Source organism: Anser brachyrhynchus (genome assembly GCF_964034855.1).
Source record: "Anser brachyrhynchus genome assembly, chromosome: 1".
NCBI classification, from domain to species: domain Eukaryota; kingdom Metazoa; phylum Chordata; class Aves; order Anseriformes; family Anatidae; genus Anser; species Anser brachyrhynchus.
In genome coordinates, this window is record NC_137694.1 from 165,505,500 (window position 1) to 165,531,709 (window position 26,210).

The following is a 26,210-nucleotide window of genomic DNA, read 5'->3' on the forward strand; positions in this document are numbered from 1 at the left end:
TTCTCTCCCAAGAGTTTGTTCCAAGATTGCGGAACCCAGGCTAGCAAAGAACATCTGCAACAGTTAGTGGAAACCCTAAGAATTCTTGTGAATAAATAGATTGGAAACTAAGTTGGAAATTTCTCAGTGAGATATAAATTTTGAAAAATGAAATCCAGTTTCCCTGGGAGAATACAAGTCTAGCCAACCCAAGTCTAAATACATGTGGTAGTGATCACTGTATGCTGTTTCCAGTTTATCATCAAAAACAATCATAGCTAAAGTATTGTCATTTAAATTTAGCTTCTAACAAATAAATGTTACACTTTTTATCATAAGTATCATTGCAAATCTCCTTTATAAGGAAGATGCTGGAAAAAGGTGGAACAATACATTTTTTTAAACTTACTCCATTTTTTTCCTATTGGCAGATATAACCAGAATCCTAGATGAACATTAAATATCAGAAAAATCTACTGATGATGAACTGATTCAGATCAGGTAGATATAAGTGCTGTAATCAAGGTTTCATATCAGCCTGCTTTTCAATGTATTTATAATGGTAACTCTTTGCAGATCACACTCAGTGAAAAAACCTTTCAAATGCTGAGGTTTCTTAACTATATTGACTTTCACTTTTATACTCTCCTTAGGTTTGCCTTCTTCATTTCAGTTGCATGCTTACTCTCTCTCTCTCTCTTTTTTTTTTTTTTCTTACCACTGGCACAAAAGCAAAACATTTGGGTTATATAGATTATAAGCTAATAGATAGAAGTTACCAGCTTCGTGGGAAATACTTCACTCTTATTAAAGAAAAAAATATATATTGTTTGGCTTGATTTAGTATAGCTTTGGTAAGTAGAATAAATCATTTGCAGCTGGCTTACCCATGCACATGCTCTGGGAGTGAGGAACACATGCATGTTATCAACTCATTATTTGTGCTGCAGTTCATTACCACTTATGTGCTGGACAGCGACATCACTGTCTACCCTACATCTGAGGGTATAACATTAATGGCAATAGATATCAAGCTGTTGGGAAGAAAGCAAAAGCTAGACTGTGGTCGGATTAACATTTGATTGCCTAAACAGTAAGCTTTGAAAGCATGGGAAAATTTGCCTAGTGAGCAAGCTGGATTTTTTTAAAAAACATAAAGCCTGCCAAACTCCTAAACCTAAGGGGAAAAAAGAGCTTGTGGAGAAATTTAATTAAAGTAAACGGAGAAATCTCCCCTCCTCCTTCTGAAAAGGACTTAAATATGTGATTTTAACTCTATGTTCATACTGTGTCTTTTTTTTTTAACTAAAAAAAAGAAAAAAGTTAAGCATGAAACTTTCACAAATGTTTTCTAGTTTCCAAGCCCTGTTTCATCTTCTTTGCCTATTATGGTGAAGAGGAGAAAACCTCTTCTAGTGAATACTGGCCCGTATTGATCCACAAGACCTAGTGTTTTTCATAAATATGCACATGCACCGTGTTTTCTCAGTTTAGTCTGTTTTGGAGGCAATATGAAGTTTGTTCCCACTCTTTGCTGTATGGATACAGTCTACTGAAGTGACTGTACTAAGGATGCCCTCTACTGAGAAAAAAGGATAGAAGTCTAAATATTAGAGCTGCAGAGAATCTTCATTAGTTAGTACAAGAAACAAAAGACTGTTTTCAGGAGGAGAGAACATTGAGCTTTATTTTTCGATTTGAAAATGATAATTGTGTAGATATGACCACAGAATTATAGGTTAAATCTATACTAGTAAATTAAACTGGGCCAGGGAATATTCCTGAACAATTCTTACCATTTACAGTGTTCAAGTGCTAGAAGAATCTCCACAAAACACTCTGACATAGTTAGCAGCCTCCAAAACAATTTCTGCGCATGACTTAGCAGTTGTCACAGGGTCAATGTCCCTTACGAGTAGGGTGGAGTTGGCCACCTTGCTTTGGGTGGCAAAGGAGTTTAATACTGTAGATACATACTGCTGTTTAATAGCTAGCATCATGCCAGAAAAATTATCCTAAGACATACTTAGCAGTATAGATGTGGCCTTAGAAAACAGGGACAGAAGGAGCATGATAAGATCTTCTGCTTCTTGAAGTGGGGCTGACCATGCATGGAAAATGCTCAGTGCTTCTGACAGGTGTTTGTTCTGTCCTCAGAAATCTTCAGGAACAGAGATCCATTGGCAGATAATTAACTGATAACCATAGTTGATTTTCTTTTTTGTAGCTACCATTTAATTATTTGGGATGAATACATGGTTTCAGCCTTTTCTTATTAACATTAAAAATACTCAGTTATTTGAAAGTTTCTTGTTTGTCATTGTTTCCAGATCTCTAATATCACATGCACATATATCAACACACTGAAAAGTAGAACATAAGAAAATTCAGACAGTAAATCGACCACTTCAGTGGTCACTAAACCATTTCTTAGCTCATACCCTTGTACCTTCTAATAATAATGCTAAGAAATTAAAATAGGCAAATAAACATATGGCTTCAGACTGTAAGAAAAACGATAGAGTCTGTTCTGCACCTAGTTTCACACTCCTCAACCCTGTCATGAACATTAATAATGATATTTATGATACCTTCACCAGGATGAGACCTTCTTTTGCAAATATACTGTAGGACTTATTCTCTGTAAGGTTTACTTATTATTGTTATGTTATTTTTAGTCATAGCTACCCTGCTTCTTGCAGACAGGAGAGATTGAGGAATATTCACCTCCTTTACCTGAAGAGTCTGAAAGGCAGATTTCTAAGACTGCCTCTGTTTTGTCAATGTAAAGACACATAAATCATGAGGTTGAGTCATCTCATCCAAAACCAGACATCTAATAGAGATATGATGGGTATTTTCTCAAGATACCAGTTTCTTTCCACTGACAACAGAATTAGTCCAAGATTACTAACTCCTATGGAAATATCTTAGAGACAAGTGCTAAAACAAGACCTAGAGAAGGAAGGATGATCTCTCATGATTGTTCATGAACAATTGCTAAAAAGTCCATCATCAAATCCTGAATGCTTGAAAACTACAACTCCTGTGAGGTGTTCGTGTGATAAATATTACAGGTCTAAACAGAATCAGATAGCTGGGGGTGATTTTGCTCTTGGTTATGTGTTTTCATGATGTGGTGTTTTCAGTGAGCACATAGTGTGCGGACATTTATGGGACATCACTAAATGTTCTGTATGCTGAGCAAGGGGATCTGATGACCACGATATTTGTGTTCAGAAGAGTGTCCTGAGGGAAAAGCAAATATTCTGTCTACATGGTTTTCTTACTACAATGCACAGGATGACATACTTGTAAGACACTACCAACCATTTAGGAACACGCTTTCAAAAGTGACAGGTTTCATTGAGACTATTGTTAGAGAAGTGTCCAAAATTTGCCTGCCTACATTTTATCATCCTTTTAGCTATGAATTAGAGACAGATATAACTGTTCTTGTCCATTATAAGAGCCCTTTTCTTGGAGCCTGGGCATCTTCTACAGTAATAAGGAAAATATTTGTAATGGAAAGAAAAAGCATTTGTTTTTTGTTTGTTTGTTTGTTTTTGTTCTTGTTCTTGGGTTTTTTTTTTTTTTTTGGTTGATTGGTTTTTGTTTTGCCAGAAGGAATGCAATACAAGGAAAATTATTTTTCAAATTATGTTACCCACATGTATTTAGCAAATTTTCTCCACCCAATCGAAAGGAAGGCCTGTTTTATTACCAATTTCTGGGTCAAAAGATGTGTCCTTTAAAGTGGGAGGAGGGAGCCCACCAGCGTTTTTTCACTGACACAGTCTGGGCACTCTCCTGATTCAACCAAGTCTCCTCCCTTTCCAAGTGTCTTTGAGGTTTTTCCATGTCTTTGATCCCAGAAGAGATGTAGCCAGACAGGCAAATGCTTCCCATCACTCGATGGCCTAGCCATTGTTATCTGAACTCCTTTGAAGCTGGGAACCTGCAGCCCTTATCTGAGACCATTGTCTCACCTTTCCTGTTAAGTTCTGCAGCCATTCCTTTCACAGTTTCCTTTGACTTCACTTCGCATTCAGCCAGGCACAACTAGGAAAGAAAGCAGAACCACACAGAATCTCTAAAGATCACACAGATAGTTTTCTAGCAATGTCAGAGAAGCAATTTCAGGGGATAGAGGATCATATATATGTATGTATATATATGTATATATAAATCTCTCTATATATATGCCTCAAGAGAATCTGTCTAAAATATGATTTTAGAAAGTGATTTCTTTCTGACTATTACAAATCACACAGGGTACGTTAGATAACATTCCCTGATTTCACCCTCTTTTGAATGGAATGTGCACCTGGAAGCAGCAATACAATGATGTGAGACTGCAGGTCTTCAGAGGCTGAGGCATCATCTCACTAGGATCATTGGTGACAAGGAGCCAGTAGATAAATATCAGTCATTTGGAATTATTTCAGTGGAAGGATATTGTGCAATCTAAAAGCTAGAAGTCTAAAAACATAAATTAATTCAACACTGTGTTCACACTTGCACTGCATGACTTTTTTCTGTATTGACATACAAACTTTGTGACATAGAAATCTTTACCATTCTTGAATAAAGTTATTTAAATGATGAGACAGCAAGGGAGCATCAAGATGTGAGTAGAGATCTTGCATGGAATATTCTCAAAATAATTAACGAAGTGCCTAAATTAGGACATTAGGGTGCCTTGCATTGCCCTGTAGCCAATGAAGAGAGACAGAGAGAGAGGATCTCAAAAAATGTATCCAGAAAACTTCTCTCAAAAGTAGTTTTTTGCTGTAGTGATAACCAAAAAAATACAGGTAGGACAATATTTGAAGAAAAATGTAGTATCTTTTGTTTGATCAGATGATGTGGGTGGAAGAATTAGATAAACTTTTAGGTACAGAAATCTTTCTTCAGGATGGAAAGAGAAGCAACAAAAGCTTTGATATTTATGTCTCAAATTGGAATCGAATAATATATCCTTTGTTAAAAAAATTCAGGGTGTATTAATACAAGTTTTTGATATACAAAGGAGGGAATTATCAAAATGAATTGAACCAAAAGGGGAGGCATTCTTAAGAAAATCTAGTATCAGATAAATAACAGAAGAAGTGGACATAATTGCTGGATAATTTTACTTTGTCTCAGTAGCTGTCAATCCTATCTTTACGGCTTCATATAACAGTAAAAATAAAAAAGGCTTTTTAATAATCTTTTGATGTACTAGTACTTTTCTAGTAAAAGTTGTGGTCTCAGCTTTTTCTAGTTAGGAATGGAACATATTCAGAGAAAAAAACAGTCATCTCAGAAAAGAACTGAATGAATATTCTTTTTTTTTTTTTCAGAAAAATGCCCCACCCCTAAAAAAAAATTTAAAAAAAAAAATGGGAAAGTGAGAATAATTTCAAAAGAACCAGATAGTCAAATTAAAACTTTTTTTTGCAAAACAATCAACCAAGCTTTTGACAGAAGATTTTTGGATCAATGTAAAGTACTTAATTCCCAACTAAAGATATTATTTAATTTGTAGTTTAATTAATTTCCCATCCCTTTTTAACTTCTTAATCTTTTTTCTTGTTTTGGTGGTGGTGGCAATGTTTTTAATTTAGGTCACCACTATAAAGGAAAATATCACTTCAAAATGAAAAGTCAGGAAGTTCAAATATGTCAAAAACCGATAAGCTGATAGACTGGGACCACTGTTTAACATGATAACTAGTACTGTGTGATTGTTTATCTTCTTTTTAGTTCATCTGTTTTGATCTCATGTCAACAGTCTCTTGCTATCTCTGTGAGGAAGAACAGGCTTTTACGCCATGTTTCTAGAAAAAAAACTTGTCTTAAAATATCCTGATGTATGTGTAAGCCTCTTTGAAATTACAGCCGTGCATATGAATAAAGCTTCTGGGCTTTCAGTGGAGCTTTTCTGGTTGAACAGAGGTGATTATTCAAAAGTGAAATATTTCTCAGAAATGATATGAGGCTGACAAAATTTAGAAGCACACTTAGGTTTCAGAATGTGATGATTCTGAAAGTTTCCATCCAGAATCTGACTGCTTGGTTTCCTGTCATTTCACTTGCTTTGCTGATAGGCTACAAAGTGCACTGCTGATGAGCTGAGCCTGAAAGCTGCCAACCCTTCAACAGCTCATATGGTAGGTAAATATACTATATGGTTAAATGCATTATTCCCAGGGAGTGCTGTATGATAAAAATGCTGCAAGTAGCTTATATCCACACAGTTCAGCTTTAGCCCTCCTGGAGAAGACTATGTCCTCTTGTTACATGTCCCTAAGTTAATTCTGAGCCCCTTGAGCTTGCCTATGTCCCTAAAACACAACACGCTATACACATACTCACCAATAAGCCAAGAAAATACCTGACACATATGAGAAAAGCTAGGATTGCAATGAAGCATATATTTTGCAAAACTATCCAAATGCTAACAGGACATTCATTGCTTGGACAACAAAGATGGCAACAGCAGTGTTAGCTTAAATGGCCTTTCCTAAGCGGAGCATTTGCTTAAGTCATAAGAGAATATCAGAAGATCTTGAAAGAAAATGGAATATCGCTCATTTTTAAGGTGGGTAGGTACGTGGGCTAATATAAATTCAGAGACAATGACAATACTTCTGTAGTTAGTACTGTAAGAAAAGACCAGACTGAAGAAATAAAACAGGCATCTTTCAAGGCTGGGTCTATACCCATTACAGGAATACGCACAATAAATGTAAATAACACATTTGGAAAGCAACCATTCATTACACTGTGAAAGAAAGTTCCTATCAGTTTGGTGTACAGTAAAATCACAACTATATATGATCATACTTGAGTTTCTGTACTCACTAGTGTAAAGGTTCCTTTTGTACAAAATTAGGGGAAGATAATTTTCCTTGTATTGCATTCCTTCTGGCAAAATAAAAACCAATCAACCAAAAAAAAAAACAAAACCAACTTCTCTACAAATCAGAAAGTAAAGTTAAAAAGAATCACTGTAGGGAGAAATAATAGACACATTCACTAGTATAGAGACAGAACAATCAATAAATGTAGAAAAAAAATAGAATATGCTCTCTGCAGAGTAAATTTTTTGAGAGATGTCATTGACATCAGTTTTCTACCTTTGGAGACACAGCAGCAGGTTTGTCTTTATTTGACGCTCTGTTTTGGAAGAATAAGTCACCATCTAGCTTGTATTTGGTAACAAGTTTTCTCAATGAAAATGAGTAAATGTTTTGATGGTAAGGAGGCTACTAAGGTGTACATAAATAGTGTTTTTGTCCAAGGAAGGATGATTGATGACCACAACCAAGGAATCTGAGCAGTTTCAGAATGAGCCAAAGATGTTTTGCTAAACAGAATTAACATTTCATAATAAACAAGATAGAAATTCTGTCAAATAAAACTAACAACTGGGTGAAAGAAATCGGATCACAGTAAGGTCAGGACTATCATGGCCTACTTGGCTGTACAGATGAGGAAAATATATGAGAGAGAAGCCATTACAATGCAAAATTGGGAATAAGATACAAACCATGGAACATTATTGAAAAGGAACAAAATTTAGTGTAGGATCCTGACGCCTCACTTGTACATAGGTGCCTCCATGATGAGTGTAGTTCTGAGACAGAAGGAAAAGCAGAAGTGAAAATCAGTGATTTATGGATGCAAAAACTAAGTGCCCAAAAGATGAATGATTTTGCTCATGGTGTTGTGTTAAATGTTCATGACTTTGTCTGGGAAGGCCACAGACAGATGAAGCAGCCATGGATGGGACTCAGAAAATATTCCTAAGAACACAGAGAGATTTTTTTTCAGTTTCATATGTATGATTTGAAAATTAGTACCTTACAAATGTTAATGGAACAATATATATTACTGAACAAAACTGCACTAGACTAGATTTTACAGTGAGAACACACACATATTAATCAGATAATACCAAAAACAGAAAAAAAAAAAAAAAAGATTTTTCTAACCTCCAATAAAAACAGTTAGAGGCAACCCTGCAGAAAGTAATTGGCTATGCCTCTGCTGCTAGAAACACACACACACAAAGCAGAAACAGAAAGAGATTCCCTGGCTTTTAAGACACATGGCAAGGACTTTGTAGCATCCTTGGTGTTCAACATGTGTCCCGGCAAGCATCATGGCCCCCTTGTAAAAGCTGGCCTTGATCTTATCTACTAAGTGTAGTATTCCCTCAGCCCTGAATCATGATGACTATTCTGTGTGTTTATTTCAGTCTGCAATGTCTGAAGACTGAAGGCATTTTCAAAGTCACCATAGTGTGTTTTTTTTTTACAAAATTAATTCAAAGGTATGTGGTGCATGGCCTGTGATGTGGTATGAGGGCATGTGGGTGTTTCTTTGGATGCAAAAACAGGTGGAATAAAATGAGATGTCTGTAGAGAGCTAGTGGATGCTAGACATTGTACAGCCTCATCTGTAACACCTTTCAGAAATAAGTTCTAGAGTGAACTATCACCCAACCACCTAGGAGGATTGACTTTGGTAGAACTAGCAGTGGATATTTTTTACTTCAACTTCAGTAAGGCTTTGACATCATCTCACATAACATTCTCATAGACAGACTGACAAAGTACAGGTCAAATAAGTGTACAGTAAATTGGACTGAAATCTGGCAGAATAGATCTGGTCAGAGGATTATGATCATTGGCACAAAGTCCAGTTGGAGACAGGTCACAAGTGATGTACCCTAGGAGTCAATATTGGTACTAGTACTGACCTGACACTGGGATAGACTGCACCTTCAGAGAGCTCACAGATGAAAAAAAACAATTAATGAACTAAAACCACAAAAAAAAAAAATTATAAGAGGCTGATACACTGAATGGGTATGCTGCCACTCAGGGGTACCCTGACAGGCTGGAGAACTGGACAGAAAAGTATCTCATGGCATTCAATAAAGGGAAATGCTAAGTCTTATGTCTGGAGAGGATTAACCGCAAGCATCAATAGTCTGAGGGCCAACTGGTTGGAAAGCAGCTTTGCTGAGAACCTCAGGTTGCTAGTGGACACAACTGACAGTGAGCTAGCAATGTGCTCTTGCAGCAAAGAGGCAGACAGCCTCCTGGGCTGTATTAGAAAGTGTAGCCACTGGGTCAAGGGCAGTGATCCCCACTCAGCACTGGTGAGGCTGTATCTACAGTACTGTGTCCATTTCTGGGCTACACAGTACAAGATGCATATGGACATACTGGAGAGAGCCCAACATAGGTCCATGAAGATGATGAAGGCACTGGAGCACCTCTACTGTGAGGAAAGGCTGATAAAGCTGGGGATGATAAGCCTGGAGAAGAGAAGGCTGGGGGGGAATCATCAATGCATATAAAAATACACTTGGATATATTGATGAAGAGGCAGACAGACTCTTCTCAATAGTGCACAGTGACAGCACGAGAGGCAATAGGCACACGTTACAACACGTGAAACTCCATCTGAAAGCAAAATAACATTTTTTTTTTTATTAATTATTTTGCTTTGAAGCTGGTAAAATGCTGGCTTAGGTTGCCCAGAAAGGTTGTGGAATCCCCATCCTTGGAGATATTCAAAGCCTGACTGGACATGGTCCTGGGTAACCTGCTCTAGGTGATGCTACTTGAACAGAGTGGGTGGACTAGAAGATTTCAAAACTCACCTGCAACCTAAACCACTCTCTGATTCTGTGATGCTTCAAAATGACACGGAGTCAGACAGGAAGTGAACTAGCAGTTAACTGTGTGGACAGTCAGGAGTCCAGTGCTTGAGCTAACCATCATTTTCTTCGCAATGTGGGTGAACGCATTTTACAAGCAGACTTTCTTAACATTCCAGAAAGGAGGGACATGAATGTCAGTGAGATAATTGCCTAGTAAGGTACATAAAGGCAGCGGCTCAAACAAGTTCAGACAACTGAGCCCTCAAACATGACATAACTTGAATTAATTCAACAACTGCTAACTAGAAAAAATTATGACTGATGGGAAAACTATGCTACAGCACACAGTACATCAAGTCACATCTAAACAGCAGACAGATGTTTGCCATGAGGTGTCTTGGTGCATTGGTCATGTAGACTAGGGGAATGCACATGGCTTCACCATGTGCGCAGGTTTCCCTTGCAGAATCAGGCTGTACCGGGAGTAACATGCACACCTCAATTTGCCCCTCATGAACAGCACAGACGAAAAATGACAGGTATCTGAACTCTGAAGCTGGGAAGCTGCCCTTTTTGAGACATGCCTTCTGAGATTACTGGAACAGAGTGAGTTGGCAACAGTTGTTATGCGATATAGAGGCTTATTTTACCCCTGAGCGATCAGTGAGGAATCAGGGACTGCAGGGAACATATATCTGCTAGATTCCTCAAGACTGCATGTATCATCATCTGCTGGACATGAGTGGTTCCATCTACACCATTGCTCCTGCCAGTCCAGACCATCTGGAACCAGAATTTGTTTGTGGCCACCACGTTTCTTTCTGCCACAAGGGTTATGTGATGTTATGTGACACAAAGATGTGTGCCACAAAAATGTCTGCTGACCACTGCACATTCAGAAATCAAGAGCTCACAAGGAACTCAGTCTATAAGCCCTCCTTTTTACTCCATTCATTCACTTATTTTCCAGATGGATTTCCCAGTAAGAGTGATGGAGTTCCCCTGTTAACCTGGCTCTTTGGTCTGTGCTTCCTATCTAGTCAGTGAATGTGTCCAGAGTCCAAGCCCAGACACACCATAGGCTGCACCTTGTCCCAGAGTGGATGCAGAAAGGGAATCCTGGTCATTTAAAATTTTTTTGAACTCTTGGTGATAATTGATAGCTATTAGTATTACCATGTTTCACTAGGTGTATTCACAGTGAGGGAGCAGGGATTTAGGAAATAAATTTATAAGACCAGAGGCTTCATCATTTCCTTTGATGATGGGACAACTTGCAAACCATTCTCACTCAGGAGTGACCAATTCACTTTCATGGTACATTATTCTCAGGCTAGTGAATCTGAATTTTATTTATATGGCTGTACTCTGTACTATTTAAGTGTGTCCTATCCCATTGACTAAATATCCAGTTAAAGTTTTCATATTCACTGAATTTTTTAATGAGCAGTGAATTTGAAAGGTCCCAAGCTTCTTCCTGTGACCAAAGACCCATGACCTCTTTTTTTTTCTTTCTTTTTTTTCTTTTTTTTTCTTTTTTTTGTTTTTTTTTCTTTTTTTTTTTTCTTTTTTTTCCAGAATATCAGAAAGTTTTTAGTGGTCTTAGAAGAAAAACAGAAATATCTAAATTACTTGGTAATACCTGTTATCTTGCCAACCTAAGACTCACACTGTGAAGATATTACATTGAGCAAGTTGAAAACTTTTTTAAGAAGAGAGGTAGGCTCTATCTGTTTTCATCCATGCTGTTTGTAGGCAGAAAATGGTTCTGATTTTGTTTGATCTTTCTTTTCAAAATGCAATAAGGGGAAAATGAAATAATGGAAACTACTGTTCTTAAGATGCTGAAGGAATTTTCCTGAAATAAGTATACAATAAAGCTGAATGAAACAATAGCAAGATGGAAAATAGATTTAAGCTTCCAAAATGAAGAGAAGCATATTCACAAAGAGTTCACTGAATTGTACAGTCTGACTCCATCACTGTCAGAGTTAATCAATGTTACTACTATTTCTTTTTTGGGTTATCATAGCACAGAACAGAAAATGCTCTATGTATTTTAGACAGCAAGCACAACTAGGTAGTTATTAACCAGTGTTATTGTGTCTAAATCTGAGACAAAGATAAACAAATGTTTTAGAAAATTCCATGTTAGAACTGCTAGTGTGTAGACTTCAGTATAAAGTGTAATAACCAATCTGTAACAGGAGAAACCATGAGTATGTATATTTTTAAAGGTATAGGAATGTTTTAAATTCAGCCTGACTGGACTACATCAAAAATGCTCTATAAAGGATGTTATTCCTGTTATTTATTAACTCATAGTGTCAATGATTTATTTTAGACAGGCAGGCGAGATGCTATATTTCAGGGCATAACAAATGAAAAGTTTAGTTCATGACAAATTATGTTCTTTTTCCAGCAAAATTGTCTGACTGTAAGAATTACTAAAGTATGTTTTTGAAAATCACTTTTGTGAGGCTAATTTTCTGAGGCAAAAGAAAAGAGAAGAATAGAAAAAGAAAATGGAAGTTGAGCTAAAAAAAAAAAAACAACACTACTATCTGTAATATAGTTTTAATGTAAATATTTTAAATATTAAACTTTTGATCATAAAAGATTGTTTTGTACCTTCTAACCAAACTGAAAGAAAGGCAAAGGAAACAGTCTGAAATTTCACTGCTTAGTATGAAATAGATCAAAATGCATGCCCGTGTGAACAGTAAATGTGTTGAACAGGGAATTCTAGAGGTTCAGTTCTGATTTATTTTTTTTTAACTAACTTTTTAAATAGAAATAAACATTTGAACCATGGGTTTACCTTTCTTATTTTAATTTATTTTCAGACAGCATGTCAAAATCAGTGCAGTGCAAGAGTATCTGATCAAAACAGTAATCAGAGAATCAGACTTCATTCATTAGTTGTATTTTAAAGAATTCTGCAAACCAAAGGCACTTCCTAGAGACTATTTTATATTTCTGTGATCAAAACCAAAATTTTAAGCAAGCAAACAGTATTGTTGACATTGGAGCCTAATAAGGAGGCTTGCAAAACCATTAATGATAATTAATGCTAGAACCAATGTGTATGAGACAAACCATTCTAAATACAGTCTCAGAAAGCACCTTCAGCAACAGTTCAGTTTCTTATATAAATACAGTATAAGAGAAGTAACCACTTTGTACTTGGTGCATTACTGCAAATGCATGAATGGGTGAAACAAAATATCCTAAAGTCTGTTTACAGAAACTTTTGAAACTTGACCAAGAATGTTATAATTTGGTCCTGTTTGTTTTAGAAGAGCAGGCATATTTCCTGACACTAAAATATGGAAGTTGAAGAGAACGTAATCCAATTTTCTTCCCCACATATGGTCATCCAACCTTCCCTGAGAAGTCTCTGTCAAAAAAATCTTGATAACTCTCCAAGAAACTCATTTACTGCACATTTAACTGCTGAACAAGATGATGGGGTGATGGCAACTGGAGGACTAGACCACCATCTGTGTCTGGTCAAGTAACCCAGATGCAGCCACCCTCACTGTATCAGATGATCAGGTTTGCCCCACAACCTTTTCATGAGACATGGTGGGAAAATCAGTGGCAGGTAGCTGATCTATACCATAGCATTTCTTAGGGAGAGAGGGAAGCTATAGGATGGCACTGCCACTAAGGACTGGACGATGTGTCAGGGAATGAGAGAGGGGAGCTGAAAGATTCCTGGGTGACCTTAGTCTTCTTCATCTTCACCCCTGATACAAGAACATCTGAAACAGTGGCAATCAACTGTGAGAGAGAGACCAATGTTGCATATGTATTCACATATACACATATACATATGCATACACACGCATACACACACACATATATGTAGGAGAGAAGAAAATGGGAAGAAAGAGCCTTCAGTGCCGTCTTGAACAGCTAATTTTTTGATCTTCCCCAATTCACCCTTATTTTCCCTTTGATGTTATCTCAATTTTTGTGTCTTTACACCTCAGTGTACCCCTCTTTCTGCCGCATACTTTTCACTATACTCTGTAACAAATGCAAAAGACAGTCTCAGAGGTACCAAAGAGGCTGGGAAATAAATATAGCCAAGCTGCCCTATGAGCCTATGTAATCATACATTATATCATTATTAGATATATCGTCTCTGATACAAAGGTTTGTATCTCTGAATTAACATAATATTTTTAATTCTTTTGCAGTTTTAGATGCAGAACAAGAATTACAAGGAGTACAGATTTAAAAATAAATACATCGATGATGTCCAAAGAGTACAGTGAATGCATTATTTCCTTAAGATAAAAAGTCTCTATTTAAATCATTACCAAGGCATGTTGTGATTGTCAATTGAATTTGACAAACCTGAATCATGCATTCATCTGTAACTATTTCTCTTTTGTCCTCTTTATCTGCTACAGAATTAGTGGTCAGAGTCAGTTCTGAAGGTGTCATTTATCATTTTGAGTATTTTCCTGTGAATCAGCCCTGCTTGACGAGTCTAGTCACTGGTTTGTCTTGTATATTCATTCATTCATTGGTTCGTTCGTTCATTAAGGTCAAAGAAACTATAGTCATATTCACATCCAGTTCATGCAATATTCAAATATTTGTGTTTAGGCCTCAATGCCTCAATGCTGTAATGTGATGGACAGCTGGTGTTTGATATAGAGTTCCACTGTTTACTGTGGGAAATAAAAAAGAAATGCACAATTTCTGAATGAGTTTTTTTTGTTTGGTTTGGTTTGTTTTTTTCCCTCATAAGGAGCTCACATGGACTAATCTACCTGCTGTTAGTTGGTGCAAATGGAAAGAAAGATCAGTTCCTACAGTTCTTTGTTCGTTACTGCAGTTTTTGCAATGTACTGTCATTGCAGAGGTTTCTTCTTTAAGCCTGCAGACAAATGCATCATATTCTTATTTGTGAATAGTTTGGTTGGTTTAGGATAAGAACACATACCAAATGATTCTCTTAGAGACAGTCTTGGCAAAAGAAAGTCATATGGAACTGCACTGCAGTTCAGGATTATTTAAACTGTGAATGGCTTTGTCTCTCTTTTGATCCGTTTACTCACATTCCTTATGAATGAACCAATGGATACTTTGTCAAAATTTATATTCAATTAATGTTCTTCACATCTTGCAAATGAAGGCAAACTTTTCTATTCCATCAGGTAAGTCCTAGACCATAGGAAATCAATACTCCACAATTCTTAATTTCAGCTTTAAACTATAGGGGAAAAGGTAACACTATCTGCATACCGAAAGAAAAGTATTCCCATGAGACCTGGAACTATTAAAGCCTGCATTTTTATGGGTATATGTTATGTTTGCAATTTACCTATTATGGGCATACATTCCCATCAACTTTTAAAACAAATCTTTTGGCAGCAACTTTTGAGTACTACATTAAAATATAGAAATTAGTTCACTGTAAGTGACCACGAACCCTGCAAATTTTCTTTATGATATCTTCTCTACTCAGGACAACAGAAAATTTCTATTAAAGAAAAAATAACAAAATTGTAGGAACAATTCTGTCCCAGATCATACTGAAAGTTCTTGACTTCCAGTCTCCTCTGTCCTATTGAAAACAAGAGTAAAGCATGTTTTTGTTATTTTTTTAAAAATAATTATTTGTCAGTTACCTATGAGCTGTGTTGCCTACCAGTTTAGCTATTGTTGATACTCTCCGGTGGCCCGATTTTTCTGCTATGCTCTATTTGTAGCTATCTGCAGCCATAAAAAGCTGATGGACATTGAAAACAAGTCAGCAAGACAGTTCTTTGCACATATTTTGTCCTGCCGTTTTGAAGACTTTCCCTTTACTCATAGAATCATAGAATCATTAAGGTTGGAAAAGACCTTCAAGATCAGTTGGTCCAACCATCACCCCACCACCAATGTCACCTTCTAAACCATGTCCCTAAGCACCATGTCCAAGCTTTCCTTGAACACCCCCAGGGACGGTGACTCCACCACCTCCCTGGGCAACCCGTCCCAATGTCTGACTGCTCTTTCTGAGAAGAAATGTCTCCTAATTTCCAACCTAAACCTCCCCTGGCACAACCTGAGGCCTTTCCCTCTAGTCCTATCACTAGTTACCTGTGAGAAGAGGCTGACCCCCACTTCCCCACAACTTCCTTTCAGGTAGTTGTAGTGAGCCATAAGGTCTCCCCTGAGCTTCCTCTTCTCCAGACTAAACAACCCCAGTTCCCTCAGTCGCTCCACACAGGACTTGTGTTCCAGGCCCTTCACCGCCTTCATAGCCCTTCTCTGGACATGCTTGAGGGCCTCAATGTCCTTCTGGTAGTGAGGGGCCCAAAGCTGAACACAGCACTCAAGGTGCAGCCTCACCAGAGCAGAGTACAGGGGGACGATCATCACTTCCCTGGTCCTGCTGGCTGCACTGTTCCTGATATATGCCAGGATGCCGTTGGCTTTCTTGGCCACCTTGGCACACTGCCAGCTCATGTTCAGGCGAGCATCAAATAATACACTTTAAGAGAGATGATATGTGCATATAATTGAATAATAATTAGAAACGGATTGTATCACAAGAGTATTTCTGCCAGTTGTCAAATTAATCACAAATATCCTTCCATATTGCTGAGCCTCATTTCAGAAACTAAACAGTTTTGAGCCAGAAAGTCATTCCAAAATTTATTTATTATTTTTTGTCCATATGCAAGCAGCTAAACCAGGAATGGATTTCTACAGCCAGACCAGCTGCAGTGTTGAGCTGAGCTCTTTCCTTCCAGGGCTCTTCCTTGTAACTCTGAGTTATGTGCACCCAGGAGTGGACTGTAAAAAGGAACAGACAGCCACTCTTTTTTTCCTTCCTTCAAATGCTGTGCCACACCATATGCTTAAAAGAACACAGCCAGACAGAGAAGCCCGTTGTACATAGACTAAGGATTCTGCAGACCAGAATAGTAGTTCTTTAACCTAAGTAGTTTAAACATTAAACTTCAGTAGTTCTTTAAAAGTGTCTTTCTCCATCTAGCATGATCCATCCTATACCTAGTACAGAGCTGATATAATAGACTAATGACGAAAATGACAAGGAGAAAAAGTAGACTGGTGTAAGTTCACTACAGATCCTGCCATCTGGTGACACCTCATTGGAGGCATAAGGTAAGAAATGAGAAATTATTGTGAACTTTCCATATTTCATAGAGCAGGGAGGATGTTTACTTCCACTTGGTGGCTGCATATCAGAACTTTCTCAATATCTGACCTGAAGCAAACAGACCACTTTATGACGACTTTGTCACCTCACTTTGGATTTATATGTAGTCTCTGTGGAGCCTGAGAAGCAAATGGATGTGAATAGTCTTGACCAACAGGTGAGCTAAACAAAGATGTTGCCAGAGCAGAAAGATAGCATTCCTCCTGTACAAATGTATGCACCATTCAGCAGAGGAGAGAACAGGACCATGAAAGTTGCGATGGAGAGTAGCATCTGGTTAAAGTTAAAACGGATGAAACAACGTTAATGAACAGGACTGAGAATGAGAAGAATGCAGGGGGAGCTATCTCAGAGAGGTTAAACAGTCCAGGGAAGGGAAGGGAAGGGAAGGGAAGGGAAGGGAAGGGAAGGGAAGGGAAGGGAAGGGAAGGGAAGGGAAGGGAAGGGAAGGGAAGGGAAGGGAAGGGAAGGGAAGGGAAGGGAAGGGAAGGGAAGGGAAGGGAAGGGAAGGGAAGGGAAGGGAAGGGAAGGGAAGGGAAGGGAAGGGAAGGGAAGGGAAGGGAAGGGAAGGGAAGGGAAGGGAAGGGAAGGGAAGGGAAGGGAAGGGAAGGGAAGGGAAGGGAAGGGAAGGGAAGGGAAGGGAAGGGAAGGGAAGGGAAGGGAAGGGAAGGGAAGGGAAGGGAAGGGAAGGGAAGGGAAGGGAAGGGAAGGGAAGGGAAGGGAAGGGAAGGGAAGGGAAGGGAAGGGAAGGGAAGGGAAGGGAAGGGAAGGGAAGGGAAGGGAAGGGAAGGGAAGGGAAGGGAAGGGAAGGGAAGGGAAGGGAAGGGAAGGGAAGGGAAGGGAAGATAGAGAGTAAATTTTTTATCTAGGAGTTTTCTTCCATTGAATGTCTGAATAGCTTGGAAAACATTGGAGAGTGGAAGGGCAAAGAGTGAACACCTACTATTCTGGTCCCTGCTCCCAAGACAGTTTTTCTTGTTTATCTACTAACAATCTAATATAAAAGGGATGCACTTTGCAGTTAGCTGGTTCTAGCTAGTCTCCAGTAGGAGCTCTAAGGGCTCCACATGCTCTATGGATGAAAGAAAGATGCTAAGTAGCATTTCTCTTCTGTTGTCAGTTTTCTGTCAGTGTGCTAACCACCCAGCATCGTCCTTCTTCTGTCAGCATGTTAGACACCAAGCTAATCAGCAACACACAAGCAGTGTCACTATGTCAAAGGAAACTAATCAGTGATTTGATGAAATCTCATTTTTCAGGTTGCTTTTTTTTTTTTTTTTTCCCCTGAGGGATTTGGGCATCATTTGAGCTCCTGTCTTCCTCAGCTTGAATCAGAAACTACTTTGGATGACAGATAGGCACCCATTTCCTAGCAACAGCAATCTGAGCATTTACAGGTGAATAAAATCAAGTTACCTCAGAGAGGTTTTAACTAGGTAGTTGGCTTAGTGAATTTTGGTGCATACAGAATTAAGCAAGACAAGAAATGGAGTAGTTTTGGGGAATCTAAGTCTTAGCATAAGCAGGATTTGCAGACTGGATCCCTCTGAATATTTTTTTCCTGTGATATGGTTAAATGAAGAAACTCAAAAATCTACAGAAGAAGCCTGATTTCATTGTTCTTCCACCTCCTATATTTCCTTAACAGAGAAGCTTTTGAGCTTAGAAATGCCTATGAAAATGCCTAAATACATTTTCTGTAGCTGCATTTAACCACCAAATCTTGACAGCTTGAATCTATAGCAATCAATTAGAATGTAGCCAGTACAATTGTATACCCTTCCCCATAATCATGAACCAGTGATTATTTCAGTTATATTTTACACTGTGACTCTATTTCCCATTAGCATTACCTTGGAACTAGACAACATCATTCACCTTATATGACACAATTTAGTACTGTTGCAATAGCTGATAACACGCAAGAGAGGAAGGAAGGGAGGGGAGGAGGGGGAGAAAGACATGCCAGGGAATAAGCAGCAAGTGCTTGCACAAACCTTTCTTTCAGTTCAAGTATGTAAAGTGAGATAAATGGTCAAACTGCAGACATACTGCATGCAGTGGGAGCCAAAAGCTGCTCCCTGGATTGGCAGCTCCAGAAGCCATCAGCACCGGATCCTCTCAGCAATTACCAGCTCGGAAATGTCCTTCCATTGATTGTGATGGACGTAAACCAGCTGTGTTTCAATAGCGAGAGAACAGAGAGAGGAAGAGCCAGACGGCAGGACACAAACAGTACCGAACACTGGGACCAGCTGCAGCCTGCAGGTCACACTTCCATGTCAACAAAAAATGTTATTTAATATTTGCCAAACACTGAAGTAATTCATCACAAGGTATAAGTGGATCTATAATGTCTGAAATCACCCGTTGAAGATTAACTGGATGTATCACGTTTCCAGTGCAGTGACCTAAATGGGAAACAAAACAGTCTGAACCTTGTAGGCACGGCACTTATTCACTCCCTGCAGTAGCAGGGTTCCCATGCTGGTCAGCCTTACCCATGTAGTTTAGGAAATCCTTGTGCCAGAATATTTGTGAGCACAAAGGACAGTGCTAAAACAGGACAGTGCCAGACTGTCAAACCCAGCTAATGTGAGAGTCTGATCAAATGTATGCAGCTGCCTTCATCTAATCTAGAGCCTGTATAAGACAAAATTACTGTGAATCACTGAGAGCGGAAGAGGTTGATTATTGTTTAAACATAGAGATAAGCTGGCAATAAACTGCTCATTGCTGGAGGGTGCCTCTAAAAATATCTGTTTTCCCCTGCAGATGTTCTTCAAATGGACTCCAGGCTTCCTGCCTGTAAAAGGTGGCACTTCCAAGAGAAGTTGCGTCACAGCAAGCTGCCGACACTGAAATATGGTGCTTGGTTTGAACCCCTTCAAGTTTTTACAACAAAACAAAGAAAAGCCTTTGAAACACAGAATGGAGGGAAGTCCCACAAGAACTTCATAGAGAGAAGAATTATCACACATATCCCAAAGTGGATACAAGAAAAAAAGAAAAAAAGAAAAAAAAAAGAGAAGTGGCTTGTAATTTGTTTTATTATGTTTTAGTACATCTGCCTGAATCTATAACTGCATCTAACAAGAGAATAAATGTTAATTCAATCCAAAGAGTCATCCAACAACTGTAATGACTAACATTTCTGTTCGCTGACCTCTGTCTGTCCGCACCCCAGTTGGACTCTGGTACTGCTAGACGTTGCCTCAGGTAGAAAGCAATGCTCAGGTAGTGACTATGGAGCAACGCACTTCTGGCAGGGGCTGCAATACTGCCCCTTGTATTGCCCCTTTGGAACTGCAATTTCCTATTGCAGGCATCAAGAAGCAGTAAGCTAACACGTTATGTACATTCTTGTAGTTATTATAACTAACCCATAGAGTGCTTCTACAATATAGTATTTCACAGGATTTCCTCAATAATTTCTTCAGGATCTACTCAGGACTGTTGTGCAAAAGCCATAAGTATGCCTCTAGAGAACTGAGTAATTATAAGAGGTTTTAAATAACACAATTAAGTATTTAAAATAATAAAACATATCAAGGTCACACAGTGATGAGAAAGTACAACATGAAATGTTCTCCTTATTGCCATAACAGTCTTCCTGGAACTCTGCAGAGCTCATTACATCAGCTTTCCAGAGAAGCTTTCTGCACATCATAAAAGGCAGCACTCAAATCCTTTTTTTTATTCTTTTTTTTCTTTTTTTTTTTTCTGACCCCTGAGGCATGGGTTCAATGCTGCAGCTGTGTGAGACTCAAGCTCAACCTCTTTCACACTTTGAGGGTGTAGGTCCTGACCCTGCAGGCCCAGGCCCAGTTCTTCTTCAAAGATGGAGGCCAATGAGGTTTTGTACCCAGATGCCCACCCGCTAATTCACCCTATTCCACTTGTCTTCTCTGCCATCTTCCACTCCTACTATCCTTCTGCAAAATCCCAATGCCAACCCTTATCTTATCTACACCACCCCACTAGTTCCACATTCTGTTTACCAGTTCTAGAGCATATCATGAATTTCCTTAATATTTTTTTCTTAAAAGTTACATTTTTACTTGAAAAGCCATAAGTCAAATGCTACATTAAAAGATTTAGAGATTATCCAAGATGCTAATATTTGCAATTAGAAGATAATTTTTTTAACATATGAATACTTAACAAGGTAGTGAATTTCACAGGTCATCATTCACAAGTCTTTAATTAACCTGCAAAATTAACAAATGTTGCTATTTCACACAGTCAGTGTAGATCCCAAGGCACCACTTCATCCATCCATTCCCCTCTCTCTAGTCATTCTCCAGTACCAGAGTCAACAGTATTTTTGCTTGAAGCACTGCAGATGCATGACCCTACAATTCTTCATGGAAACACTGATTAAATGCAGAACTTATATACTGCAGTACCAGTTTTTCCATTAGACTGCAGTCATGGGATTCATCAGCACTACTGCAGGTGTCCAAAAATTAGATGGACAAGTCTGAATTCAGTAAACAAAGAGACAAAAAAAAAAGTCAACATATAAGCAGAAATTTCATCTGATGCCCAATATTATTTTTTTTTCAGAATGTTCCTTCAGTATTTTTTTAAATGTTCTCTTACCACTGAGAATAAAGTTCAGTGCTGACAATTTGGAAGTCTGGTATAGCTTTTGCTTCCATATAGATCCAGTCCGTAGTGCTGGAAAAACATTGCCAGAACCATTTGTTAAGACTGAAGAAGGAGAAGAACATGCCTATTCTGGTTTACTTTTTCACTGTTTTAAAATTATTTTTAAGACCTCTCTCATTTTTCCAAGAGCAGCACCAAGGCTTGTCAATACACATCTCTCTGAAACTGAAAGCCTAACAAGCAAGAACTGATGGATATACAGCCAGTAAAATTTCACCTTCCTGTCTGATAAAATTCCATCTTTCAACAGCTTTCTTAAGAGTTAATTTTACACTGGAGTAATGGAGAGGTGGAGAGGAACATTCCCTGCTACATGAAAAGAAAAGAAAAGAAAAGAAAAGAAAAGAAAAGAAAAGAAAAGAAAAGAAAAGAAAAGAAAAGAAAAGAAAAGAAAAGAAAAGAAAAGAAAAGAAAAGAAAAGAAAAGAAAAGAAAAGAAAAGAAAAGAAAAGAAAAGAAAAGAAAAGAAAAGAAAAGAAAAGAAAAGAAAAGAAAAGAAAAGAAAAGAAAAGAAAAGAAAAGAAAAGAAAAGAAAAGAAAAGAAAAGAAAAGAAAAGAAAAGAAAAGAAAAGGAAAAGAAAAGAAAAGAAAAGAAAAGAAAAGAAAAGAAAAGAAAAGAAAAGAAAAGAAAAAAGAATTTATGCAGTATGCATAACAATAACAATATGGCTATTGTTACTTTGATTTCATGTAAAAGTAAAAGAAGCAAGACCTTTTTTTTTTCTTAGAAGCAGTCAGTGTATTACAGCATCTCTGTGCTACCCATCATACATAGTAACACCCTTTCAGGGTACTGTAGCTGTCTAGCTGTGTTCAACAGAAGCCAGTTTAGCCACAGCACAGGCAGCTTGTGCCCCAGAAGTCAGATATATTAGTTAATAAGTGAAGGGGTGAAGCAACAAGCCTGACAAGAAACTTCCGAATGATGTCATCAGGACAAGGGCTCGTCTCAGCGTGATCCCAGCAGGAGAAACCACTGGAGAGAGAGAGAAAACTCGCCGCATAACATGCAAGGCTTTGCTACAGCCGGACCTTTCAGCATAACAGACAGGAGCAGAGCAGGGAAGGACTTTGCCCTGCCTGGAGGAGATGTGAACTTCTGATCATTAATAAAAGAAGGATGACTGACAACTGATGAAATCAATTTCCTTTATCACAGCTGGTGGTCTCACAATTAGCAAAGCTTTGGGCAATTACAGGATTTAAATCTCTTCCCTTCTTGGTGTTGTGGGTTTGTTTAGGTATTACTTTACAGTACAGTATTACTCTAGCATTTGTGGGCTGAAGTGAATTTTCAGACCATGCGCTGAGGTCTCAGTCCTGCAAGCCTGTCAGACAAACAAAGTGGAGACTCTAATACCATGACTTCTGAGAGTGTAGTACTCACCCCATGAAATTAGTAGCAACTCAGAAAGAGGTAAGAAAATATGCCCTGGTAAAGTCTGTTTACAAGATTTGGGCCTGTCAGTCCTGTTCAAAGTCCACCCCCCACACACCCCTACACCTAAAGTTGATCTTGACTTGTCTTTTTTAGAAAGATGAATGGACAAACAAGTGATGTGTAATCCTAGGTGATTCATACATTTCAACACTAAAATAATATATAACATTATTTGTATTGTTTGCAATGGTGATATGTACCTACAACATTCAAATCAACTTAGAGGTATACTGTGCTGTGCACACAAGCAATAAAAGCCAGTCCCCCCACCCCTCATCACCTTATTAAGGAGTTTCTAATCAAAATAAACACAACAGACAAAAGGTGTGAAGAGAAACCACAAATACTATGTTGAAATGTCCTTGTTTGCAGTAAGCCAGAAGCTCAGCAGCAGGGAGGATACTGATGCCAAGTCTGTCCACACTCTTCCACCTGAACATACCCTTGCTCAGCTCCACCAAGAGCTTTTCCAAGATCTCCTACAATTGGAATTGAGAAGCCAGGCCTTTTCTTCAAAAACTGTTCAGCCTTCTTTCCTTCCTTTCAAAAGGTGTAGTGGAAGGAAGGAGTGTCCACTTCTATATAATAACACTATTTAGGGAGCACTTCTGGTTTGTGGGTAGTGGAAAAGAGCAGGAAGGAAAGCTCTGCCTTGCCTTCAACAGATTCCTTTCATGCCACTATCTGCAAAAACGGAAACACGGGTGGACTTAATTCATTAGGTGGGTAGTTTGGACTTGCTGAGTGGCAGAGGAATGAAGTGCTTAGTCGTCTTTCATTTAGGAATGTCTCTAGGAGCATCCAGGGCTGGGGAACCCCAGTGTGAAGCATTTCCAGCTGACCAGGCAGGTTGCTCCTCTGAGGCTAACCTGGCTGACTCGCCACATTGGAAGCGCCCATGCTAGGTTATGCAGAGCCTCCAAACACCTATGTTTGCTCATGAATCTGCACCTCTTGGTCCTCATGGGAAAGATGGGAATAAAGGGCTTCCTTGTTCCACAGGGTGTTGGGAATGCAAATATGTGAAAGACGTGCAAGGCTCAGATTCCATACTGAGGGAATCATCCTTTTGTCCCACAAGCATTATATTTTAGCAAGAAATGCCCACGATTAACTTTAAGACGGGGTCTTTTCAAAGTGGCAAAATGTGTGTCCGAACACATTTTAGGAGAAAACTCGGCATGCATTAACCTCTAAAAAAGCCAGATTCTTCTCTGCGCTGAGTTTTTAAAACTTTCTCAAAAAAACAATAACCTGCCCTTCCACCCCCCCGGATCTCTTACCCAGAGTCTCCGTCATGTGCCTAACTGAAGTGTTGTGTTATGATTGCCATAGAAACAGCAATCCAACAGCTGCCTTGACATTTTGTCTTCTGCTGCTTTTAAAATGCTTTCTTTTTGCCAAGAAAAACTTTTCTCAATTATTTATTTTTTTTTTTCTTTGCTGAGCGCTGTTCATTCCACTTTTACAAAATAAACATTTAGAAAAAAAAAAACAGCGGAAACTGCCTTGGTTCTAACCACATATTTTTCTAATTGCTTTTATTCTTCTCTCAAGTCATTTTAAAGGTTTCTGAGGCTGTGCACTAAAAAGCTTACGCTTTATTTTGCAGATAAAGTGATGATTATGCACCACTGTGCAGAGCCACCGTGGATTGCCAGAAGACACCTCCAACCCCATGTGCAAGGGCAGCTGCGCAGCCCTACCCAGCCTCTCTAGACCGAGAGATGGAAACACTAACCTCCTCCTCACCCCCTGAGTCTGCTCAGATCTAACATTCCCACTTAGATTTCTCCCCATGTTGCTACTCACTCTCCACCCACCAATGCTTTCAGGTCCCAGCTCTATCTTACGCACTTTCCAAGGAGCTTTTCCTACTATTTCCACTTCTTTCTTCTTTTGAGGAGTTTAGGAGATAAGACAATATGCAATATGAGTAAACACACCTTTTCACTCTTGTCCTGAAAGGGGCAAGGTTGTGCGTAGTGAAGCAGGATTTTGGGGATGCCAAAGAGGATGCAGCCACAGAAGGCCACAATCCCCTGCTGGTGACCCAGCCAGTGTGTTCTAGCATCTGAGCTATGTTTCGTGTACAGACAGCGATAAACAAAGCACCACACAGATTTTAAGTATATACAAATGGGCTCTGCTAATTGATCTTTCATTTTACTAATTTCACAATTAAAAAATAAAAAATAACAAAAAGCCCACGAGTTTTTAATTATCTAAGCTAGTCATCCCTTTCTTTTCCAAAAGGAGAGAATGGCATAGTGTTCCTTCAATGCGGCAGCAGACAGGGAGGTGTGAGAAAGCACTTTCTCTGCAGCCTCTCAGAGCGCTCCCCCCAGGATTCTTTCCCATCCCAGCCTGTACTTGAGCATGGTTTCAGGTAGCCTGGTGCCAGGAAGGTGTGGGCTGGAGACGTGCTGGGGCATGGAGACACACACAGGACATATTGAAAAGAGATTGATTCAAAGCCTCAGTAGGCTGGATTGTCTACAGCTTGACCAAGGTGGGAGAGGCAGGATGCATGTGTGTGTTGAAGGGGTTTTGGCAATTGTAAAATAAGGTTAAAACTCAGACACATTTGGGCTGAGAAGATTTAGGGTTTAAAACGAGTAAAGGGGTGAGGGTGAAGGCACGGGCCTGACAGCTTCAAACTGCTTTTTAACTATTTTTCCTTTTTTAATTATTGGATAAGCTGACAAATTAAAATTAACAACCTTTATCTGAAATGCACGTATGTTTAACATGAGGAAGAAGGAAAACACCTTCAGAGGCAGTCAGCTTCCTGTCTTATGCTTTTGAAATCTAGCTGATGGCTCGCAGAACGGATCTTAAATATGTATATATATAATCCGCACAGCTAAAAGTCATCTATTTTAAAAGACAAGTGTTTGCTCACATGAGGAACATTGTACTCAAGAGTTCAGTCTTTGTGATCCATATGGATTTCATCAACTTGTTTGCCAGGAATTTAGGAAAAACAAACTTTATTCATGTTCCTTAGAGAAATGAATTCAGTTCGTGGTCTGTGCAAAAAGAAATACAGTTTGGGAACAAAAAAGCCCAGGGCATTCCTGGAACTGGAAGGTCAGAGAGCCAAAATAAGTGATCTACTTAATATGTGAAATGAGTGACTTGCAATGGCATCTTCATCAGCACTTGAAGTATGGGGTTTCAGCTTAGGAAGTGATTTCATGTCACATCCCATAAAGGGCCCCCAAATGTGAAGTGTTTTCCCAAGCCGCCCTCTAA

General features: G+C 38.8%; 1 protein-coding gene and 1 long non-coding RNA gene across 3 annotated transcripts in view; one reads left to right on the plus strand and one right to left on the minus strand.

The window, feature by feature from the left end:
• The window catches only part of NDFIP2 (Nedd4 family interacting protein 2), a 140,523-nt gene that overhangs the window by 33,932 nt on the left and 80,381 nt on the right, over nucleotides 1-26,210 (minus strand). The gene's annotated exons all lie outside the window — the stretch shown is intronic.
• LOC308187805 lies at nucleotides 7,527-19,952 on the plus strand. The gene is made up of 2 exons (XR_013944930.1): nucleotides 7,527-16,783; nucleotides 19,614-19,952. It is a non-coding gene; the product is annotated as an uncharacterized lncRNA (long non-coding RNA).